The sequence below is a fragment of the Gossypium hirsutum genome, chromosome A03 (assembly GCF_007990345.1).
Source record: "Gossypium hirsutum isolate 1008001.06 chromosome A03, Gossypium_hirsutum_v2.1, whole genome shotgun sequence".
NCBI lineage: Eukaryota > Viridiplantae > Streptophyta > Magnoliopsida > Malvales > Malvaceae > Gossypium > Gossypium hirsutum.
The window spans coordinates 55,332,088-55,343,832 of NC_053426.1; the positions used below are offsets into that span (position 1 = coordinate 55,332,088).

General features: G+C 36.3%; 1 non-coding gene across 1 annotated transcript; it reads left to right on the top strand.

The window, feature by feature from the left end:
* Window positions 1-10,629: 10,629 nt before the first annotated feature.
* On the top strand, window positions 10,630-10,736 carry LOC121225760 (small nucleolar RNA R71). Its single transcript, XR_005923640.1, has one exon. It is a non-coding gene; the product is annotated as a small nucleolar RNA R71 (small nucleolar RNA).
* Window positions 10,737-11,745: the final 1,009 nt, after the last annotated feature.

An 11,745-nucleotide genomic window follows, 5' to 3' on the forward strand; every position in this document is an offset into this window, starting at 1 on the left:
TTTAACTTTCCCTTTAGTCTCTTTGACTAAATCGACCCCCCTTGAATTTGACTCTCTCTAAGCTCCATCCAATATAAAGGCTTTTGACAATTTTGCCTTTATAAAGCCTCATAAGGTACAATCTTCACACCTGACTGATAACTATTGGTGTAAATGAATTCCACCATTGGTAAGTACTTTCCCAACTACCTTGAAACTTAAGAACACAACATCGCAACATGTCTTCTAAAATCTGAATTACTCTCTCTGGCTGACCATCGGTTTGTGGGTGAAATGTCGTGCTAAAATTTAGTTTAGTTCCCAATGCCTTTTCTAACTTCTTCCAAAATATCGAGGTCAATCTCGGGTCTCTATCTGAAATAATCGACAAAGGCACTCCATGAAGGTTCACAATCTCGAAACCGTACAACTCGGCCAGTTTTTCAAGGGAGTAGTCGGTACGCACTGGTATAAAATGTGTCGACTTTGTTAACCTATCCACGACAACCCAAATAGCATCCTATTTTCTTTGGGGTTACCAAAAAACCCGTCACAAAATCCATAGTAATCTGATCCCACTTTCACTCGAGGACCGTGATAGGCTGAAGTAGACCCGAAGGTACTTGATGTTTAGCCTTCACTTGCTGACGCACTAGGCACTTAGAGACAAACTCTGAAATGTCGCATTTCATTCCCAACCACCAATACATTTTCTTCAGGTCGTACATTTTCACACTACTCGGGTGGATAGACAAGCAACCACTACGTGCCTCTCGTAGAATCTTTTGAATAAGTTTGTTGTCCTTGGGTACACAAACTCTATCTTTGAACATTATACACCCATTGATGCCAATCTGAAAGTCTGATTCAACCCCTACCTCACACAGAGTTCTCTTGGGTTGCAAATCCTTATCACCTTTCTGAGCTTCACGGATCTCTTGTAGAAACATTGGCCTAACTCTCAACTCTGCTAGAATTGAACCATCATCTAATAAAGCTAATTGGGCATCCATTGCTCTCAACGCAAATAATGATTTTCTAATCAAGGCATTGGCGACCACGTTTGCTTTACCCAAGTGATAATCAATCACAACCTCGTAATCATTTATCAACTCTAGCCATCTTCATTGTCGTAAATGCAAATTCTTCTGAGTCATCAAATTCTTGAGACTTTTATGGCCGGTGAACACTTGGCATTTCTCGCCATACAAATGGTGTCTCCAAATTTTCAACGCAAACACGATTACGGCCAACTCTCAATCGTGCACCAGGTAATTTTTATTCATGTAGCTTCGGCTGACTGGAAGCGTAGGCTATGACTTTACCTTCTTGCATGAGCACATACCCCAATGAATTCAAGGAGGCATCGCTATAAATCACAAACTCTTTGCCCGATTCTAGTTGCACTAACACTAGGGCTTCAGTCAACAAAACCTTTAACTTTTCAAAACTCTGTTGGCACTTTTCTGTCAATTAGAACTTGACTTCTTTTTGCAACAGTCTTGTCGTCAAAGTTGTTATCATAGAGAATCCGTTCACATATCTTCTGTAGTAGCCAGCCAAACCCAAAAAGCTTTGAACCTCTATCACATTCCTAGGCGGTTTCCACTCGACAATTACTGAGATCTTGCTTGGGTCGAATCTAATCTCATCACCCGACACAATGTGTCCTAGAAATATGACCTCCTTAAGCCATAATTCACTCTTACTGAACTTGGCGTACAACTGCTTGTCTCTCAAGATTTGCAAAACTGTTCTCAAATACTCCATGTGCTCACTCTCATCACGCGAATAAATCAATATGTCATCGATAAAAACGACGACGAACTTATTCAGATATGGTCAGAAAATACGATTCATCCGGTCCATCAAAACTGTTGGGGCGGTCGTTAAGCTAAAGGGCATGACGAGGAACTCATACTGTTCGTACCTCATCTGAAATGCAATTTTCAGTACATCTATCTCCTTAACCTATAACTTGTAATATCCTGACCTCAGGTCAATCCTTGAAAATACAGTGGCTCCCTTCAAATAATCAAATAGGCCATCAATCCTTGGCAAAGGATACTTGTTTTGTACAATCACTTTGTTGAGATGTCTGTAGTCGATACATAACCTCATCGACCCATCTTTCTTTTTCACGATAAGTTCCAGAGCACCTCACGGGGAAAAACTCGGTCTCGCGAAGCCCTTATCCATTAACTCTTGCAGCTGTACTTTCAACTCCTTTAATTTTGTTGGTGCCATTCTATACGGGGCAATTGATATAGGAGTCGTGCCAGGTATTAACTCAATGCCAAACTCGACTTCTCTGGTTGGAGGTAATCCGGGCAACTTTTCTGGAAACACATCTATAAACTCCCAAACCACCGGTACCAATTCAGTCTTTGACTCAGACACTTGAGTATTCAACACAAAAGCCAGATAAGCCTCATATCCTTTCCTCAAATATTTCTCAGTAGTCAAAGAAGATGTTACTACAGGTGACTCATTTGTTTCTTCTGGTTCAACTCGAAGAACATTCCCATCTTCATATTTAAACTCAATGGACTTCCTCCCACAGACCACTACAACACTATGAGAAGTTAATCAATCCATTCCAAGGATTACATCGAATTCATCAAACAACAACAACATGAGGTTAGCAGGAAAACTATGACATTAATTGTCAAGGGAAAATTTCTACATACTTGGTCGACTAACACATGTTTGTCTAGTGAGTTTGACACTTTTATCACAAATTCGATAGACTCAAGATACATATTCATTCTGGGTACTAATTTCATGCATACATAAGAATGAGTAGACCCTGGATCAATCAAAGCAATAACAGAAATACCGTGAAGAGAAAAAGTACCCGTGATAACATCTGGTGAAAACGCCTCTTCGCAAGCATGAATGGCATAGGTTCTTACAGATGCTCGGCCCTCTGACCTCACAGCTGGGTTTCTAGGGTTAACTCTACTGCTGGCCCCACTGCCCAAGTTCTTCTGTGGTCTACCCTTCGCAGGAGCACTACTCACCCTCATATCTTGCTTTTTCTCTTTCTCATCTAGTTCAGGGTAGTCTTGGATGAACTGGTCCAAAGATCTGCATTTTAAGCAACCTCTTTCATTTGCTAGGCATTCATCGAAATGACGCCTACCATATTGTGAGCACTCGACCTATTTGACAGAGCACTACCAACACTCGTAATAGAAGTGGTTTGGGCTTTAGACACCGCATGCTGCTTATTCTTGCTCTTATTTGAGAATCCCATTGAGGCGTTCGATTGGGAAGGAAACTCTCTCGATATTTTAGATAAGTTCTATTGTGATTTCCCATTTGTCTTTTTCGTGAGTCTTGGGACTTAGTGTTAGCTTTTCTCTTCTCTTTGGCCAACTCCTCGGCCTTACATGCTCTCTCCACTAGCACCACGAATTCTCTCAGTTTTAAAATGACAACTAACATTTGGATATCTTCATTCAATTCTTCCTCGAATCTCTTGCACACGATAGCTTCGATAGACACGCACTCTCTAGCGTATTTGCTGAGCCTCACGAATTCACACTCATACTCTGTTACGGTCTTTCGGCCCTATTTCAATGCTAGAAATTCCTTCCACTTCTGATCTATAAACCTTTTACTAATATACTTCTTTCGAAACTCTTCCTAAAAGAATTCCCATGTTATCCACTCTCTCGGTACAACGGAGATGAGAGTATTCCACCATTGGTAGGCTGAGTCTCGTAGAGGTGACACTGCGCACTTCACGCACTCCTCAAGCGTGCAAGATAACTCATCAAATACCATAATGGTATTTTCTAACCAAAATTTTGCTATCTCCGGGTCATCATCAATCTTGGTCTGAAATTTTTCAGCCACTTACTTTCGTATCTTATCTGCCGGGGGTCTCTCTCTCCTAACCAAATCCACTCCTTGCAGAGCTACAAGGGCATACTGAGGAATCAGAGGAGGTGAGGGAGGTGGAGTATTCGGATCTGCTTGAATAAACTCCGAATACCAGGCATCCATTATGTGGAGGTAAGCTTTTCTAGCTCCTCTACCCTGACTCATCGTCACGGGCTCTCTATTTACTGGCACGGTCCCTTTAGCGGGAGTCGGTGCATTGCACTCCATATCATCTACTGTAGCTACGTTAGGATCCATTTACTATATGAATAAAACACAATTTATCTCGTCAGGAGTCACCACACTATCAATATACAGTTTTGGCATGTATAGCTAGACTAATACTCATGCTAGGTTAGTTTTATGACTGACTAAACCGTGCACTGATACCACTAAATGTAACACCCCACACCCGTGCCCTACGCTGGGATTGAATACAAGGCATTACCTACCTTGAACACATGCATTCCTACTTTTCTGAATCACTAAGACCTGCTTAAATTTAAAACTTTGTCTAAACTTCTTCAGTATGGCCTACGAGTCTCCAAACATTCATATGAAAACCAATTAGGACCAATTTGGGACTTCCAACAAACTCTAAAAAATAACACTAGACACAGGGGCACATGCTCGTGTGGGAGCCCGTGTGACCATTTCAATGTGGTCGTGCTGTTAGTCCGTGTGGCTCACACGGCCTAAGCATACAGGGGCACGCCCATGTCCTTTAACCGTGTGGAATTAATTTGAAATTTGAACCTATAGAGGTTTTCACACGTCCATGACACGCCCGAGTCTTAGCCCGTGTGCAAAAACCTGGACATTCTGTTTCTAACGCCAGCAATTTTACTAAACAAGCAATTTTACTAAACAAGTAATTCACACGAACATACTATTATTTCCACAAACCAGTAATTCATGCTATCTCAATTCAAGCACATATAATAACATTGTAGCTATATTATTTACATACAACTTACCTCAGATTGCAAAATGTAGACGGCTAGTTCGGCTTAGTCTACTTGCTTCTCTTTTCTCCGGTCTAGGCCCAGATTTTGTAATTCTTGATCTAGAATGATAAAATTTTATGAATTTAGTCATTTTATTAATATAGATACTCAACAACTTAAAATTGGGCAAAATTACCATTTTGCCCCTAGACTTTTGCAAAATGACCATTTTACCCCTAATTCTAAAAATCAATTTTTATCGAATTTCTTCGTATCTTAAGCCTAGTCGATTACTTTTTACACTAGAAGCAGTCCAAAATTATCAATATTTCACACATTTAACACCTATTTTACAACTTATGCAAAATGGTCCTTTTTAGGGTTTTCATGAAAAATCTCTTCACAAAAGTTGTTTATTTCACAACCATGGTTCATTTTCTTCCATAAAATTTCAGAAAATAGAATGTCTAATAACATGGTAAAACCCTAGAATTTCAACCATTTTTCAAAATAGTCCCCTTGTTAGAAAGCTCATGCTACAAGGACCTCAAAAGTACAAAAATATTCAAGAAAAACCCTCAAATCACATACTTGCCAAGGCTTTTAGTTGCTGAAAAATTTTCAAACTTCCATGGCCACTTTCTTGGAGAAAACTTAGTGGAGAAGAAAGAGAGAGATGAAAAAAAATGACAACTTTTACTATTTGTTTTATTTTATTCAATTGCAACACCTAATTTCACCAATTTTTTTACTTTTGACCACCTTTGTCTCCTATGGCCGGCCATGCTATTCTAAAAGGTCTAATTTCCATTTAAAGACTCCAATTTAGGTTCTCTAGCTATTTGACACCCTTAGCTATCAAAATATGACTTTTGCACTTTATACGATTTAGTCCTTTTTCGATATTAAGCTCATAAACGCTAAAATTACTACACCAAAATTTTCTTGCACTAATATAAACATGATATAATCTTAAAATAATACTAAAATAATTTCTCTGACCTCAGATTAGGGGTCTCGAAACCACTATTCTGACTAGGCCCAAAATCGAGCTGGTACAGTTTGGCCATGAAGTGATGTTACTTAAGTCGCATATGTGATTGCATAAGAATTAATGTAATATGGGTCGTATGGATTTGTTGTGTGCTTGTGCTGAAGTTATGAAAATGAATTATGATGGAATATGTTTTAAGTATACAAGTGCCATTAATATTAGAGTCAGGTGTTTTGAACATTTATATGTATTAAGTACATGTAACATGGTTTTGTTGCACATTAATTAATTCGAATATGTGGTTATATAAATGATATTAATATGGTTGAAATTTGAAGCATAGTTTGTATATGTATTATAAGTAATAAAGAATGATAAATTTTATCTGGTTATGTGTACCATATATGCAAATTTAATTAATATGATTTTGTTATAATGGATTTAGAAGTTATAGTGTATAGAAGTTGATATAACTTTGTGTATAAAAAATGATAAATGACTATGTAGAACCGTGTTTTATCCGGTAATGTCTTGTAACCTTATTCCGGCGACAAATGTGGGCTAGGGGTGTTACAGGACAGTTAAATATCGAACGAATTATATGTACAAGTATGTTGTACACATAATGAGAACATGGTTAAACTAATAAATAAGAATTTGTTTCGTATAAAATTTTACTAAACATAATTTATCGAAATCCTTGTTATAATTATTGTGATTATAATTTACGATCGAATATTATTATAATTATTGTAATTGTAATTTTTCATTCAAACATTATTATAATTATGGTAATTATAAATATTATATTCGGTTAATTATTATAATGAATCTTGATTCATATTAAGATAACAACTGTTCCCGAATTAGAAAATATAGGGTTTTTAAGAAAAACATTATATACCTAAATATTGTGTATGAGGTCTAGCAATTGCCAATGAGTTTTTCTCTTTGAAAAAGTTTGAGAGAATTCTTGTCGCTCGTTGTCACACTAGGTGGATAATGTAAAGGTCGAAAATTTTTGTGGCAGCTTGGAATGGACATACAATTACGTAATCAGTTTCACAATAGTTATCTTTGATTTTCCAAACGATTAAATATAATCGTTCATACCTTTCTCACCCTGATTCGTTCCTCGCACATGGATCCCTAGATATGATTGTCATCCAATAGTGTGCCCTAATAGAAAAGATTGGTCTCGAAGGCTCGATGATGCTCTATGGACCTATCGAACTACTTTAAGACGCCATTAGAAATGACTCCTTATCGGTTAGTATTTGGAAAGGCGTGTCATTTGCCGCTTGAATTGGAGAATATATCTCACTGGGCTTTGAAACAATTAAATTTAGATCTGAAGCAAGCCAATGAGAGAAGAATGTTACAGCTTGACGAGTTGGAAGAGTTGAGTTATTTTCATACCAAAATGCCAAGATGTATAAGGAAAAAAATAATAAATGGCATGATAGTCATATTCAACCTTGTGAGTTCAAAAAAGGTCCAAAAGTGTTGTATTTTAATTTGAGGCTAAGGTTATTTCCTAGGAAGCTCAAGTCTCGATGGAAAGAACCTTATATCATCTATAAAGTTTATCCATATGGAGCTGTAGAATTGTACGACAACCAGGAGGTACGTTTAAAGTTAATGGTCAACGTTTCAAACACTATTGGGATGGTGAAGTTGAGCAAATTGAAACTTCGTACAATTTAATAGACCCTTAATTTTTCATGTTTTTACTTTTAATAAATAGTTAGAAATTATTTTCTTGAATTAGTACCTTTAATTAATTATGTCTAAGGAGATTAGAACTTAAGCGGAACCATTTGTGACCCTTCCAACCTTTCTTGGGAATTAATTTAATGTAATCATTTGAGAATAAATTTTCCAATTAACTTTGAAATTTTTATTTTTCATTTTAATCTTGTTTTTCTATTTTTTTATTTTTAAAAATGGAGTCAAATTGGCCCAAGTACCAATTAGTTATTTTATTTTAGGTAGTCCAGTTTATAAATACAATTGGGCTCAAAGCCTAAAACAGCAAAGAGGAGAAAATTTACCACACATTGTAGTCCAAAGGGTTCCCACAACCTATTGTTGCTGTCACTTTCTTTCTCATCTTATCATGCCACCCAAGCCACCCTTGTAGCTAAATTGTTGCTTCAAGTTTACCCTAACGTGCCAAGATTGATGTTGCTTAATCATATAGCAAAATTACCTTAGCAAAATTTTTTGTTGTGCCTAAATGTTACATGGGACAAGCAATGGTTTAAGTTTGGGAGTGTGTAAACTCGAAATTATATAAGATGTTTCTAGTAATTTTTACCACCTTTTTACTTAAAAATAATATTAATATTGAGTATTTGTTAATTAATTAAGTTAATTTTTCTTAAATGTTAATAATGGACATGAATTTATAAAGTATGTGAATTTGTGCTTTTTTATATGATTTTATGCATAAAATTAAAGTATTTCATGTTATTTATTAATATGTTAAATTTACTTATGCAGTGGGACCATAGAGTTGAGTTTACTATAATGTTGCATGGACATAAGTTCTTGTTCTCATGTGTTGGATGGCAAGACCAAACTTAATAGGTCATCAAGGTGCCACCTTGACCCAATAAAAAAGATGATACATGTTGGTAAAGTCTACAAGCTAGTTGGATCATTAACCAGCCAATTCAAGAGAAGAGAGGCCCAATTCGACAACCACAATTGGACAGCCAAGAAATCAATTTTGGGGCAATTATTTAAAGGTCCCAACATTTGGATGAACATTGGAAATTGACACAAAAGATTTAATTGAGAAACCATCCACCCCTTGCATGATTCAAACACAGTTTCATGCTTGAATCAAGCAATCATGCTTGAATCAAACAACCAAACCCTTCTCTTCCACATATCATGGCTAGCATAGAAGGGAGAAATCCAAGGGATTGTTGCTACTATTTTTAGTAAACTCTTCCACCTACTTCAAGTATAAATACCACACCTATCTCACATTTTCAATCATCCCTTACTCATCTCTTCATTCCTCATTTTCACAACATTCTTCATTCCCCCTCTTGCTCCCTTTATCCCCCATGCCTATCATTCCATTTTCCCCTTATTTTTTAGCCATCAAAAGCCTTGAAGAGAAGTCGGCCACCTTGAGGAGCCATTCGCAAAGGTACAATAGAAGCGAAGGAAAACACCTTCAATCAGAGTCCATGAGATTTCCGAATTGAGATAGAGTTTATTCTTCCCTTACTTCTTGTTGTAAATTGATTATGTTTGCAATGTGTTTTTGTGATTTTGACATCAACAATGGTAGTCTAAATTTGTTTAGCTAAATTAATTGCATAAATTCAATGAGATTCGTTTGATTCATGTTTAAAGTTTTTGTGCCTCAGTCGATCATATTTTCAATTAAATTCAAGTACGTATTTTATTCATACCTGATTGGATGCATTAGAATTAGCTAAGCGATCCTAACCAGATGGCGGCCAGTGGACGCAATAATCGAAAAGTGCATGCTTAATTTAGATCCTAACCAGACTAAATTGAAGGTTCATAATAACTTTAACGAGCTCTATTAGCTTGCATATTTTTTAGGTTTATGTGATTAAACTATTTCAAACCTAACCCATCCCTGTTATTTCACATAAATACTAAGAAACCCTTAGTTTAATATGATCAATAAAATGCATGTTTCACTAAGTAAAATATTCCAAAAGAACTTAATTTGGTTTCCAAACTTATGAAAGATCGAGTTGCCATGGAAAGTTTTTTGAACACTTTAAGCATGATGAAAATGAATCAAGTTGATTAATGTAGTTATCCTAGCCTATTCATGTTATTGATTGTTGAGGTTGTGTTTTTGCTGCAAAATTCATTCATACATTTAGATAATTTGCATACTTAGATTAAAATTGCATTAAGGATCAATTTTGCATCTAGTTAAATTAATCTAGTTTAATCATCATCATTCAAATTATTATGTTTTATCACCAAATTGTTAAATTATAATTTTACAATTAATCGATTAACATACACAATCCTAGTGGAGACGATAACTCATTTACTTACTTATTACTTTAACGACTATGTACACTTGCACAAACTGAGCGTTACATTCTTGAATTATTGGCATTGCTTGGCAATGCTTCTTGTGGCCTTGAATTCTCAAGAGCTTTGAGGGACATAGCTTGACTCTAAATTACAACATCATTCTTTACCATATATTCCTTTAGAAAGGCTTCAATGGAGGTAGAAGATGATGCTTGATCCTATTGAACATTTTGCCTTCACATAGGATGATTATAACCAGGTACTGCACTATTAATATTTTGTCTCATAACATTGTTTAAATCCCCCGCACCTTGATATTTTCAACTAAAGTTCAGATGTTGCTTCTTCCTTAGGATGTAGGTGTTGGAATAGGGGTTATTATTCCGATTAAAATTACCCATGTAGTATTCAGATGTTGGGTTTGATGGGTATTCATCAAACACATGGTTTTCACTGCAATAAACACACAATAGCTTGGTTGCTTTCATCTCCTGGACTGAAGTAGGCCTCTTCATTGTTTTGATCATATTAGCTAAAAAGATACCTAGGCTGTTAACAAAGTGATTGCATCAAGCTCCATGGTAAGCTTTCTTACCCGTCCAAACTCTCATGGTAGGATATTGATAATCATTGTTGGCAATCCTTTCCAAAATCTCATATGCTTCATTATAGGATTTATTCAACAGAGTACCATTTGTAGAGGCATCGACTACCATCCTTGTATGCGTATTCAACCCATTATAAAACATCTCCATTTGCATCCAGTGTTAGAATCCATGTACTGGACATTTCTAAAGTAATTCTTTAAATTGTTTTCAAGCTTCATATAGCGTTTCATCCTCCTATTGTCGAAAAGACGTGATGTCATTTCTAAGCTTAGCATTCATATTTGGCGGATTATACCATAGCGAAAATCTCTAGCCATGATCACTCCATGATGCCACTGTTCCTGACGGCAAAGCATTCAACCACACTCTTGCATGATCTCTCAAAGAATATGGAAACAGTTTAAGCCGTAAGGCATCTCCAGGAACACCTTGTTTTCTAAATAAGCCATAGAATTCTAGAAAGAGTCTTAAATGCAATCTTGGATCTTCAGTGGGTAATCCACCAAACTGCCTTACTGTTTGCAACATTTGAAACATTACCAATTTCATCTCTAATTATTGAGCTTGTATGTGTGGTCTTACTATCCCTGGATTCAAATCATCCAAAATTGGAACATGTTCCTAAATTAGTCTATCTCGATCATCTATCACACGAGGAATAGGAGGACTAACATTCTAACCATTTGGATTACCATTGAGACCATGATCATTCAGACCAAGATCATTCCCTTCTCTAGCCACAGTTTGCAGCTCTTTTCACCTTCTTTGTAAAGTTTTCTCGATCTCTGGGTTAAGAGGATGCTCGTCGTTAGTAAGAATGCATCTTCTCATACACTGATGGCAAACCTATAGAAATCGAGTACAACTAAGTTATCTAAAACTAAGAAAACAAAAGAAAATAACAAAACCAAATTTCACCAATTGCCAATCCCCAACAATGATGGCAAAAACTTGTTGCATGAGAAATGATATGTGAATTGTGCAAGTACACACGTCAAATCAAGTAATAAAGTGATAAGTAAGATTGTCTCCACATGGATTGAGTAGGTATAAAATGGTTGAGTTATTATAATGATGTATGACTAATGTTATGACAAGTTTCGTCAAGTAATCCCAACCCTATGAGATTTATCTCATGGGTTGCCAATTAAAAATCAAATCCAAAGTATCATTCAACATCGTTTTCATCAAATCAATTTACAGTGAGTAATCAAGAAATAATGGAAGAACTTCAGAAAGATAGCTTCCGTTTATCTAGCCCACACTCTAGCGATGTAGT